Here is a 14020-nt window from a genome sequence, read left to right as displayed (position 1 = left end):
AGAAAAATCACAGAATGATTACCCTAACCCCTAATGGGGTGCAGAACCTTACATACCACCTTGAGGTTATAGGATGAATGGGGGCTCAGAGCATGGCCAAAACAGATTATGGTGGTAAATCAGGTCATGGTGGCAAGACAGGATATGGGAGGGAAAGAAGAGGGGACTTGACTAACAAGATGGTCTTTTATGTAAATGAAACCTCACAGGTAGTAGCCCTCCGAGAGAATAGATGGTAAATGTTTTTATCAGAACTTTTAAATGTGTCAAACTCTCAGTTAATCTTTTCTGGATCTGGGCAAGGGAAGATCTGGTTGTATTAATTCTGATTCTCTACAGACAGATTTCTCACACAAAACACAACTTTATGGGGTTATTTTTATTTGCTGGCTCTCTGAAAAGCCATCTCAAAATAGTGAAAGAAATATATTTTGGGATAAAATATTTTGATTTCTTTCAATAGCAAAGCACACCAAAAACCAGTGGCTTAAGACAGTAAGCATTTATTAATGCTCATATGTCCATGGGCCAACTGGATGGTTTTTCTGTATCGTGATCAGCTATGGATTAATCTGCTGATCTTGTCTGGGTTCTCTCATATATTTGGAAGTCAACTGTCTATATGTTGATCTAAGATGGCTTTGGTTGGAATAACTGGGCTCTAGTCGATGTGTTCTTATCCACTGTCACCCTATCCTAGATTTGATCAAATGCTGATAGTAGAATTTTCAAAGAGAATATGCAACTACAAAGGCTTCTTGAGGTCTTGACTTAAAGCTGGTATACCATCATTTCACCAGTTTTTATTGGGCAAAGCCAATCACAAGATCAGCCCAAATTCAAAGGGGTCACCTTTTGATGACAGGAGCAGCAAAATTATAGTACAAAGAATATGAATACAGAGTACGCAGAATAATTCTGAACAATTTTCAGTCTAGCACATATGATTTGTATGCATTTGTAAGAAAACAGACAATCATTAAATGTATCATCAAGATAAGTGTGTGCCAACATTAAGCAAGGTAATCCAGGACTCAAATCTTTCCTCATTTTATTATAAAATGATAACAAAAGCCAATATAAGTATATGTCTAATAGAAACCAGAAGTGGGTAGCACTGTTAGATCATGCAGCAGGAGAAAGACCCCCTTAAGGGAGGTACTGAAGAAATGTTTAAAAGGAAGGCAAAGTACTGTGGCTTGCACTTATAATTCCAGTTATTTGGGAGTCTGAGGCAGTAGGATCGCTTGAACCCAGGAGTCCAAAGCAGTATGAACTATGATCACACCATTGCACTCTAGCCTATGCAATAGAGTGAGATCTTGTATTTTCGTGTGTTTTTTTATTTTAAAAAAAAGGGAGGGATTTTAGTTTTGCCTAAGTTTAGAAACCTATGCATTCCTGTTTGAAAATTTCAGAAGCACTGAGAAAACCTATGGCTTATTCTCCTGTACCTGATGAGTAGCCCATTAAAAAACACAGATGTATATACCTGTTATTTCATCTTTACTATTAGGTCTATAGCACCTCTGTGTAGGGGAAATATGAAGTAAGTATAGGTGGAAATTCATTCACTGGGTGCAGTATAGGTTGGCCTAGGATTGAAGCCATCCACTCAGCTGGTTTTCTATGTATTATCCTTGACTTTCCCATCACCCAGGAAGGAGAACCTGTTTAATAAATAATAGGTACAAAGAAAACCTATTAAATAAGATTTTATTTGATATACACTGATATGGTCTGGCAGTGTCCCCACCCAAGTCTCATCTTGAATTGTAGCTCCCATAATTCCCATATGTTATGGGAGGAAACTGGTGGGAGATAATTGAATCATGGGAGTGGTTTCCCCATATTGTTCTTGTGATAGCGAATAAGTCTCATGAGATTTGATGGTTTTATAAGAGGTTTCCCCTTCTGCTTGGCTCCCATTCTCTCTTGCCTGCTGCCATGTAAGATGTGCCTTTTGCCTTCCACCATGATTATGAGGCCTCCGCAGCCATGTGGAACTGTGAGTCCATTAAATCTCTTTTTCTTCCTAAATTACCCTGCCTTGGGTATGTCTTTATCAGCAGTGTGAAAGTGGACAAATACATACACTCTGTCTTCAGCCTTGTCAGTACCTACTTTGAAGTTACAAAAGAAGTGAAGGATTTGGTCCTGATCTCAGTCATCTTACAAACCATACATAGCCACAAGTAGGAGGGGAAATGCACTATGGTACTAATTTCAAAGCGACTTGACTCAGAACTGCACATCATCTTTTGGAAAGTGGCACAAAAGAAAGTATACTCCTCCCATTCAGGCAGATATGATCACTCTCCTTTGTGGACTATACCCAAAGCCCCAAGAGTTCTTGACATACTCTTCTATTTTTGCATTGATGACACTGGATTTGCAATAACTTGTTTACTTGCTTGTTTTCTCCTTAAGAGTATGAGTTTCCTCAGAGTAGGGCATTTACTTATTCAGCTGACTCTGCAGAGACCAGTATAAATCTTGGAACATTCATTCAGTGCAGCCTTAGTTGCTCTTTCTAAAACATAGATCTGTACCTTTCACACCTACAATTAAAACCCTTCAGTAAGCCCTTCATATTGCTTTCAATGAAAGTTAAAACTTCTTAACATGGCTCATGTGTCTTAATGACAATCTCATCTGTCACCCTACCCAGCCCCAGAGTTACCACTTAGCCTTTGTTCCTGTTACTCCCTTTCACTGAAATATCTTCCATGTGTTCTCTCCTGCCTGGCCAGTCCTTATTCCTCAGTAAAAATTCACCTTTCCTTCCCTTAGGCTGGCTACAGACTCTACCTTAGCGTGTGTGTGTGTGTGTGTGTGTGTGTTTTACATGTCTATTTTCCTCACTTAAGGGCAAAAGGCCCAATCTTATTAATTTATATAATTGCAACACATAGCAGAGTAGGAGCCCCATAACTGTTTGTTTAATAAATATTAAAATTATGATTAAAGGAATATGTTTGGAATGAATGCGAAAATGTAGAACAAAATTCTTTGTAGGAAATGCTGTCAGATTGAGGAAAAGAGAGGCTTTTTTTTTTTGTCTGTAGGTTGGTGGATATTTACTTTGAGTAGGGAGAAAAAAAGAGTCTCCCTGAAAGATCTTTTTCCTCTGTCATGTTGCAAATGCCCTTGTTTGATATGCTAAACTTCCCTTGATGAGAATGTTTTGCTCCATTCCCCTTTTACCTCTTTTGGCTGCCTTCTCACAAGTTTTCAGTGAGGGAGAAGAATCTTCTAATGTGCAATCTGCAAGCCATTTTTTTTTTTTAACCATCTCTGTCAGACTACAGTATCTGTGTGAAGATTTTGATAGTTTCCAGTTAACAAGACACAGGTGCAGCTAATTAACAAACTTCGTTGGTTCCCTGTGACTGTTCAACATCAACTTATAATAGATAAAGATTCGTTTTTCACATAGTGATTATCCAGACTCCATGCTTTTGATATATGAGGCCCAGGATTGTCCAGCATTTTTTGAAGACTTTAGGTGGCAACTTGTTGATTCTTTATGGGCAGGAGACTTAACTTAATCATACATATGATCTATCTCTCTATATCCTGACATATACGCACATATATGTATACACATGTGTCTATACATACATGTACATATTCATATATGTGTACATGATATACATATATGTCATGTATATATGCATTGTATGCCATATATATGTATATGTACATATTATGTACATGACATACGTATATGTTGTCTCTTATTGTTCCCTGAACACATTTCTTGGCAATTATGTTTAATTATCAAGACAATGTGTTCAGGGAACAATAAAAGACAATGCTACCAGATGAGTATGATTTTCCTTCCTTCAAAAACAGGCTCAGAAAGATGTTAAATCACATAGTGAGAAACTCCAGTATTTCTGTCCACAATGCTGGGAATCAGGTTGCAATCCCACTAGGCAATATAAAAGCTGGGAATATGGCTCTGAAGAAAAGTAGCTGATTGGCTGAACAAATAGAGATCTGGATTTTGTCCCCAACTCAGCCCCATATCCTATTTTCTATGTAACCTTTTATGTGTCATGACAACAAGGCAAATTCATCCTAAACTCCTGTGTAGTTCTCCCCAATTCACACTAACTTTTGTACATAGTGCCACATGACTAGAACATATTATTAGACATACTCCAAACAGCTTTCCCCCACTGTGTTATAAACCTTCTGTATTATCAGAGTAGGTTAGTGCCAAGTGTTAGTCTCACAGAAGTTACTGACATCATTCATAATAAAAACTACTCATGCCTAAGTTATGGAATCATATTCATTTTGAAGTTTAAATATAACCATTTGTAATATAAAACTAGGATAAATGATACACAACTTACTAAGTAGGAAAAACATGAAAATATTTTAAGGAAATGTTTACTATAATAAAAAATTTTAAAACATAATATAAAACATAGTAAGAAACAAAATTATGAAAGAAAATAATCATAAAAGATAAGAAAAAGTCACCGGGTATGAATGAAACCAAATAAACCTTAAAAGGAAAACATTTACTACAGATTTGCCCTAATATAAATTGAAACATATCATGAAACTACAATTATCAAAATTATGAGAGGCTATCATTAGGATAAACATACAGATCAGTGGAACAGAAATTGAAGTCCAGAGATAAACCCAAGCATAAAAAAATTATTATATGGAAATTGTAGCATTTAAAGTGAGAAAGGAGTGACTTATTCAATAAATGATATTGGAACAACTTGCTGATCATTTGGGAAAAAATACATTATGCTGCTACTTCATATTTATGCTAAAGTTCCTAATGAATTAAAGTTATTTAAATTTTTAAATTTTAAATTAGGGAAATTTCATATATACATAAAATATAAAAACAGTAAAATGAAGCAGATATTAACATTTTATCATCTTTCAGATCCTGCTTGCTTTTATTGATTTTGATAAATAAATCATTATGGATATAGTTAACCTCTTCTCTCCTTTCTTTCTCTCAGAAGTTATTGCATTTCTGAAATTATTACCATGTATAATTTTTTATTTTTATTATACTTGTATTATATTGCAAATATACTATTGTTTTGTGTTAACATGCTTGCCATTTTCATTAAACATAGTTTTTGGAAGTTTCTCTATGTTGATAAATGTCACCCTAATGCATTCATTTTAAATGCTAAACAGTATTTTGTGCTAATGAATCATAATTTGTCCTTTTTTAAAAAAATTAAGTGGTTTCAGTTACTTTTTTGTTTTACTATTACAAATGAATAGTGGTACAGTGGAAAACTCTGTATAAATCTCCTTATACAATGTACAAAATTTGTTTAAGGAGAACACATAGAAGTGGAATTGCTAGGTTATAGGTTATAAACATCTTTATTGTTAAGTTCCCCTCTAAAGAGGCTCTTCTGTTTTACAAGGTTGTGGGAAAAAAGAAATTTTAGTATACACTGTTGGTGAGAGTATAAATTAGTTCAACCATTTTGGAAACTCTGTCAATTGCTCAAAGACCTAAAAACAGAAATGTCATTTGACCCAGCAATTCCATTATTGGGTATATATTCAAAGGAATATAAATCATTCTATTATAAAGACACATGCATGCATATGTTCATTGCAGCACTGTTCAAAAAGCAGAGACATGGATTCAGCTGAAGTGCCCATCAATGACAGACTGGATAAAGAAAATTTCATACGTATACACCATGGAATACTATGCAGCTGTAAAAAGAATGAGATCATGTCCTTTGCAGGGACATGAATGGAGTTGTAGACCATTATCCTTAGCAAACTAAAGCAGGAACACAAAACCAAATATTGCATGTTCTCACTTATAAGTGGGAGCTAAACGATAACACATGGACACAGAGGGGTACAACCCACTGGGGCCTATGGGAGGGTAAAAAGTGGGAGGAGGGAGACCAGGAAAAATAACTAATGGGTACTAGGCTTCATACCAGGGTGACAAAATAATCTGTACAGCAAACCTTTATGACAAACGTTTACCTATGTAATAAAATTGCACATGTACCCCTAAACTTAAAAGTTAAAAATACGGCAGGGAGCAGTGGCTCACTCCTGTAATCTCAGCACTTTGGAAGGCCAAGGTGGGAGGAACACGAGGTCAAGAGAGTCAGACCATCCTGTCCAACATGGTGAAACCCTGTCTCTACTAAAAATACAAAAACTATCTGGGCATGGTGGCACGTGCCTGTAGTCCCAGTTACTCAGGAGGCTGAAGTGGGAGAATTGCTTGAATCCAGGAGGTAGAGGTTGCAGTGAGACAAGATCGCACCACTGAACTCAAACCAGGCAACAGAGTGAGACTGTTTCAAAAAAAAGGTTAAAAAACCCCACAAAATTATAACAATTTTTTTTAAAAAAGATAAATGTTTGAAGTAATGTATATCCTAATTACCCTGATTAGATCATTATACATCTGTACATATATCAAAACATCACATATACACCCCAATAATGTACAATTAGAGCAATTAAAAATTTCATAAAATTCAAAAAGGCATTTAGTGATACAAAGTCAATACTTAAAACCCAATTGTGTATCTATATACTAGCAGTAAGCAATTAGAAAATAAAATTTTATTGTGATACCAATTATGATAGTATCAAATATCAGATATCTATAAATAAATGTAATCAAAAGTACAAGACTTAAAAATGCAAAACTATAAAACATTGTTGAAACAAATCAGAATGTTAAGTAAGTGGCCATAGTTTGAAGATTCATTATTAAAATCTGTGTAATTCACTAAAATCCCATTGGCAGTATCTATGTCTGTGTTTATGTGTGTTTATGCATGTAAAAGTTGATAATTAGAACATATATATAGTAGTGTAGAAGGCCAACAAAAAGCAGCAACAGACTTTCAGATAACAAGACTTACTGTAATGTTACAGTAATTAAAACAATTTAGTTTACATTGCTATGGATCTGTATAGCTAGACCAATGGATCACAGCAAAGAGTCTGGGAACAGACTCAATACATAGCAAGAACAATATTGTAGATCAGATGAAAATCTGAACTATCAAGGAATGGTCCTGGGTCAATGGGCCACTCATATGGAACAAACCAAGTTGGATCTCTATCTCACATCAAATACAGAAAAAACCCTAAATAGATTAAAAATAAAATGCACAAAGAAAACACAGCACATTAGTTTATGAACCCAGAGTATGTACGGTTTTTTTTACACAAAGCACCAGAAGCATAAACTATGAAGGAAAAGATAGACATAGTTGCATATTTCACAAAAAGAATACTATGTAAAAGATACCATAAAAAATGAAAGTGAAAGCCGATGACTAAAAAAAATATAGTGTAACCTTCACAATGGGTTAATATGCAAATTTATAAAGAACTTCTATAGATCAAAATATAAAAGACCAACAATATAATAGAAAATGGGCCAAGTGTATAGTCAGACAAGATATAGAAGAATATAAAGGTTTGTAAATACATGAATAGATGATTACTCCACTAGCAGTTGAGGAAATATAAATTAAGAAAATAATAAAATTTCCTATCTATCATATCAGCAAAAAGGGTAAATCTAATATCAAATATTAGCAAATCTAATATCAAGTATTGGAAATTATTTACGTTCCTTATAGATACTAGATTTTAAGACCATTGTCAGATGTATAGTTTGCAAAATTATTCTCCCATTGGATAGGCTGTATGTTTATTGAAAGTTTCTTTTGCTGGGCAGAAGCTCTTTAGTTTAATTAGATGCCATTTATCCACTTTTGCTTTTGTTGTAGTTGCTTTTGACATCTTTGTCATGAAATATTTGCCGGTGCCTGTGTCCTGAATGGTATTGCCTAAGTTGTCTTCCAGGGTTTTTATAGTTTTCAGTTTTATACTTAAGTCTTTAATCCATCTTGAGTTAATTTTTGTATATAGTGTAAGGAAGGGGTCTAATTTCAATCTTCTGCATATGGCTCACCAGTTGTTCCAGCACCATTTATTGAATAGGGAATCCTTTCTGCATTGCTCATTTTTGTCAGGTCTGTTGAAGATCAGGTAGTTGTAGGTGTGCAGCCTTATTTCTGGGTTCTCTATTCTGTTCCATTGGTCTATATTTCTGTTTTTGTACCAATATCATGCTATTTTGATTACTGTAGTCATGTAGTATAGTTTGAAGTCAGGTAGTGTGATTCCTCCAGCTTTGTTGATTTTACTTAGGATTATCTTGGCTATTTGGGCTCTTTTTTGGTTCCATTCGAATTTTAAAATTGTTTTTTTCTAGTTCTGTGAAGAATCTCAATGTTAGTTTAATAGGAATAGCATTAAACCTATAAGTTGTTTTAGGCAGTATGGCCAGTTTAACAATATTGACTCTTTCTATCCATGAGCATGAAATGTTTTTCCATTTGTTCGTGTAATTTCTCATTTCTTTGAGCAGTGGTTTGTAGTTCTTGTAGGGATCTTTCGCCTCTCTTGTTAGGGCATTCCTAGGTATTTTATTCCTTTTGTAGCAATTGTGAATGGGATTACATTCCTGATTTGGCTTTTGAATTGACTGTTTTGTGGTATAGGAATGCTAATGATTTTTACATTTTGATTTTGTTTGTATCCTAAGACTTTACTGGAGTTGTTTATTAGCTTAAGAACTTTTGGGCTGAGATGATGGGGTTTTCTATACATAGGATTGTGCCATCTGGAAACAAGGATAGATGGAATCTGTCTCCTTCTATTTGGATTCCCTTTATTTCTTTCTCTTCCCTGATTGCCCTGGCCAGGTTTTGCAATACTCTGTTGAATAAGATTGGTGAGACAAGGTATTCTTGTCTTCTACCTATTTTTAAGGGGAATGCTTCCAGCTTTTGCTCATTCAGTATTTATGTTGGCTGTGGGTTTGTCAAAGATGGTTCTTACTGTTTTGAGGTATATTCCTTCAAAGCCTAGTTTATTGAGAGTTTTTTAACATGAAGTAAAATTTAATTTTATCAAAAACCTTTTCTGCATCTATTGAAATAATCATGTGGTTTTTATATTAGTCCCATTTATGTGATGAATCACATTTATTGATTTGTATATGTTGAACCAACCTTGCATCTCAGGGATAAGCCCTACTTGATTGTGGTGGATAAGGTTTCTGATATGCTCCTGGATTCTTTTTGCCAGTATTCTGTTGAGGATTTTTGCATCAGTGTTCATCAAGGATATTACCCTGATGTTCTCTTTCTTTTCTTTTCTTTTTTTTTTTTTTAACCTCTGCCAGGTTTTGGTATCAGGATGATGCTAGCCTCATAGAATGAGTTAGGGAGGATTCTCTCCTCCTCAGTTGTTTGGAATAGTGTTAGTAGGAATGATAACATTTCTTCTTTATACATCTGCTAGAATTCAGCTGTGACTCCATCTGGTCCTGGGCTTTTTTTGGTTGGTAGGCTATTTATTACTGCCTCAATTTCAGAACTCGTTATTGGTCTATTCAGGGATTTAATTTCTTCCTGGTTCAGCCTTGGGAGGGTGTATGTGTCTGGGAATTTATCCATTTCCTCTACATTTTCTAGCTTATGTGCATAGAGGTATTCATAATATTCTTTGATGGTTGTTTGTATTTCTGTGGGGTCAGTGGTAACATACTCCTCATTGTTTTTGATTATATTTATTTGAATTTTCTCTTTTTTTCTTTTTAGTCTAGCTAGCAGTATATTTTATTTTATTTTTTTAAAGCAGCTCCTGGATTCATTGATCTTTTGGGGTTTTGTGTCTCAATCTCCAGTTCAGCTCTGATTTGGGTTATTTCTTGTCTTCTGCTAGCTTTCAGATTTGTTCACTCTTAGTTTTCTGTTTCTTTCAGTTGTGATATTAGCTTGTTAACTTGAGATCTTTCTAACTTTTTGATGTGGGCATTTAGTGCTATAAATTTCTCTCTTAACACTGCCTTAGCTGTGTCCCAAAGATTCTGCTAAGTTATATCTTCGTTCTCCTTAGTTTCAAAGAGAAACTAATATCAAAGAGAAACTAATGTCTCTTTTAGTTGTGATATTAGCTTGTTGACTTGAGATCTTTCTAACTTTTTGATGTGGGCATTTAGTGCTATAAATTTCTCTCTTAACACTGCCTTAGCTGTGTCCCAAAGATTCTGCTAAGTTATATCTTCATTCTTATTAGTTTAAAAGAACTTCTTGTTTTTTTTTTTTGCCTGAATTTTGATATTTACTCAAAAATCATTCAAGAGAAGATTATCCAATTTCCATGTAATTGTATGGTTTTGATTGAATTTCTTAGTCTTGATTTCAAATTTGATTGCACTGTGGTCTTTGAGACTGTTTGCTGTTATTTCAGTTATTTTGTATTTGCTGAGGAGCATTTTACTTCCAATTTTGTTATCAATTTTACAGTATGTGCTATGTGGCAATGAGAAGAATGTATATTGAATTGTTTTGGGGTGCAGAGCTCTTTAAGTATCTGTCAGGTCCATTTGATTCAGTGCTGAGTTTTGGTCCTGAATATCTTTGTTAATTTGCTGTCTAGATGATCTAATATTGTCAGTGGGGTGTTAAAGTCTCTCACTATTATATTGTGGGAGTCTAAGTCTGTTTGAAGGCCTCTAAGAACTTGCTTTATGAATATGGGTGTTCCTGTGTTGTATGCATATGTATTTAGGAGTTAGATCTTCTTGTTGAATAGAACCCTTTACCATTATATAATGCCCTTCTTTGTCATTTTGGCTTTTGTTAGTTTAAAGTCTGTTTTTTCAGAAACAAGGATTGCAACCCCTGCTTTTTTTCCATTTTTTGTTTGCTTGATAGATTCTTTTTTAATTTAATTTTATTTTATTTTATTTTTTTTGAGATGGAGTTTCGCTCTTGTTACCCAGGCTGGAGTGCAATGGCGCGATCTCGGCTCACCGCAACCTCCGTCTCCTGGGTTCAGGCAATTCTCCTGCCTCAGCCTCCTGAGTAGCTGGGATTACAGGCACGCGCCACCATGCCCAGCTAATTTTCTGTATTAGTAGAGACGGGGTTTCACCATGTTGACCAGGATGGTCTTGATCTCTTGACCTCGTGATCCACCCACCTCGGCCTCCCAAAGTGCTGGGATTACATGCTTGATAGATTCTTTTCCATTTTTTTTTATTTTTTATTTTGAGCCGACGTGTGCCATTGCTTGTGAGATGGTCCTCTTGGAGACAGCATACCATTAGGCTCTTGGTTCTTTATCCAGCTTACCACTCTGTGTCTTTTAATTGGGGCTTTTAGCCCATTTACATTTAAAGTTAGTATTGATATATGTGGATTTGATCCTGCCATCATTATGTTAGCTGGTTATTTTGAGGACTTGCTTATGTGGTTGCTTGATAGTGTCACTGGCCTGTATACTTCAGTGTGTTTTTGTAGTGTCTGGTAACAGTTTTTCCTTTCCATATTTGGTGCTTCTTTCAGGAGCTCTTGTCAGGCAGGCCTGGTTGCACCAAATTCCCTCAGCATTTGTTTGTTTGGAAAGGATCTTATTTCTTTTTCACTTATAAGCTTACTTTGGCCAGATATGAGATTCTGGGTTGAAATTTCTTTTATTTAAGAATGTTGAATATTGGCCCTCAGTCTCTCTTGTCTTGTAGTATTTCAGCTGAGAGTTCTACTGTTAGTCTGTTGGAATCCCATTTGTAGGTGACCTGACCTTACTCTCTAGCTGCCTTTAACACTGTTTCTTTCATTTTATCCTTGGAGAATCTGATGATTATGTGTCTTGGGATGATCTTCTTTTGAAGTATCCTACTGAAGTTCTCTGCATTTCCTGAATTTGAATGTTGGTCTCTAGATAAGTTGGGGAAGTTCTCATTGATGATATCCTAAAATAATTTTTCCAAGTTGATTCCATTCTCCCTATCTTTTTCAGGGACAACCAGTCAGTTGTAGATTTGGTGTCTTTACATAATCCCATGTTTCTTGGAGGTTTTGTTTATTCCTTTTCATTCTTTTTTCTCTATTCTTGTCTGCCTGTTTTATTTCAGAAAGCCAGTTTTCAAGCTCTGATATTCCTTCCTCTGCTTGGTCTATTCGCCTATTAATACTTGCAATTGCATTATGAAATTCTTGCAGTGTGTTCTTCTGCTCTATCAGGTCAGTTATGTTGTTTTCTAGACTGGTTATTTTGTCTGTCAGCTCCTGCATTATTTTATTGTAATTTTTATTTTCCTTGTGTTGGGTTTCAGTGTACTCCTGTAGCTCAGTGATCTTCATTTCTATCCATATTCTGAATTCTATTTCTGTCATTTCAGCCATCTCAGTTTGATTTTGAATGCTTGCTGGAGAGGTGATGTGGTCATTTGGAGGAAAGAAGACACACTGGCTTTTTGGGTTTTCAGAGTTGTTGTACTGATTCTTTCTCATCTTTGTGGGCTTATCTGCCTGCAGTCTTTGAGGTTGTTGACTTTTGGATTTCTTTTTCTTTTATCCTTTTTGATGACCTTGAGGGCTTGCGGTATAAGGTGGATTCAGCCAACTGGCTTCATTTATGGTAGGTTTTAGAGAGCCAACACTCAGCTCCCAGCTCCTGACTGTGCGCTCTAACTCTGGGAGACTTGTATTGGGCCCCAACTTTGTTTTCTAACTGCTCAAGGTTTGGAGTTCACTGTGCTGAGGGGACTGAGGTGCAGCAGCTGCAGAAGAGTGCTGGCAGGGTGCAGGGGTGCCTGCCTCCCTGCAGGCATTCACCACAGTGGCAAGACAATGTAGCTTGTGGGGAGGGAAGTCCCCTAATGGAGACTGTACGAGGTTGCATTGGAGGTGGTCTTGACTTGGGGATGGGATTCTGGTTGATGCAGGTTTGGGTCTTCTATGTGCCCCTGAAGCAAGAGTGATTGCTCATGGTGTGAGAGGATTCGCTGTGCTCTGAGCAGTGTTAGTGCAAAAGGGGGGCACTGGAAGGGGTGGGGCTTGCAGCAGGGCAAGAGGGAGCAGACTGCATTTTTGCCTGTGGAAGGGCAAATAAAACAAAACCCACTCATGCAGACACACCAGCAAAGTGATGTGGGAGTTGCCATGGGCCAAGGGGAAGCTGCAGTGTCGGGGAGTGTGCATCTGGTTCATGGCTATAGGGGCTGCCTCACTGGAGCTCTTTACCAGTCAGGCATGGTCTGCCCACACAGCAGCTATGATTTGGGGCCCCAGGGAACCCAAGACTGTCCTGTAAGCAGGCATGGCTAGGCTGGGGACCCAGGAATGGCCGGCAGACAAAAGGGTGGTCAGGTTTGACCAGCCCCATCTGATATGGAAGACTGGCCTGCAAAGATCAGGTCCAACAGTTCCCCTAGGGATAAAGTCTCTGATGGAACCAACTCAAGCCTAGGGGGATGGCAGTCCCTGGCTGTGCTCCACTACAGATGCTCCTGCACCAAACCCTCTGAGTTCCACATCAGCTGGTTGATTACTTCTACCACTTCTCTAAGCAGCTTTTCCTGCCACTTCAAGTGTCCATGGTGGTCGAGGGTTCTCCTCCTGCCAGGGTTCCAGAGGCTGGTGGTGAGAGTGGGTTACTCCTTGCCAGTTAACTCATCCATTCCCCTAGAGCTGTTGTGATTCAAAAATGAGTTCTGGTGTGTGCTAACCTATTCATGGTTCCCAGCTCTTTCCCCTTTCAGCCCAGCTTCTGTGTCTTTCCTCCATCCACTCTTGATGCCTTCCCTCTGAAGATCTGTTTAAAACATGCCAGTCATCTCATTCCTTCCATGGGAGCCACTCCACTTGTTTGAGTCTAGTCAGCCATCTTGCCCGCTCTCTCAAACATTTATCTGTTCTCTGTGTTGGGAAAATTGCAATTCTATTCAGCTATTTTGAAATACATAATAAATTATCACTAACTATAGTTTTGCTACTGTACTATTAAATAGTAAAACTTATTCCTTCTATCCATATGTATCTTTGTACTCATTAATTAACTTCTCTTAATCCTCCAACTTCTTTACCAGCCTCTGGTAATCACTGTTCTATTCTCTACCTCTGTGAAATCTAGTTTTTTAGCTCCCACATGTGAGTGAAAA

At 36.8% G+C, this 14020-nt stretch overlaps 1 protein-coding gene and 1 long non-coding RNA gene across 6 annotated transcripts in view; one reads left to right on the top strand and one right to left on the bottom strand.

The window, feature by feature from the left end:
• The window catches only part of LOC105705079 (BEN domain-containing protein 5), a 1464486-nt gene that overhangs the window by 728417 nt on the left and 722049 nt on the right, over window positions 1-14020 (top strand). The window lies entirely within an intron of this gene.
• Window positions 490-3317, bottom strand: LOC135272581 (uncharacterized). The gene is made up of 3 exons (XR_010340601.1): window positions 3208-3317; window positions 1493-1670; window positions 490-713 (listed from the first exon to the last, which is right to left on the bottom strand). It is a non-coding gene; the product is annotated as an uncharacterized LOC135272581 (long non-coding RNA).

Source organism: Aotus nancymaae, unplaced genomic scaffold (genome assembly GCF_030222135.1).
Source record: "Aotus nancymaae isolate 86718 unplaced genomic scaffold, 86718_ANA_hifiasm-v0.15.2.pri h1tg000007l, whole genome shotgun sequence".
Taxonomy (NCBI): domain Eukaryota; kingdom Metazoa; phylum Chordata; class Mammalia; order Primates; family Aotidae; genus Aotus; species Aotus nancymaae.
The sequence above is the reverse complement of the archived record's forward strand: the minus strand, read 5'-3'. Positions and strand labels throughout refer to the sequence as shown.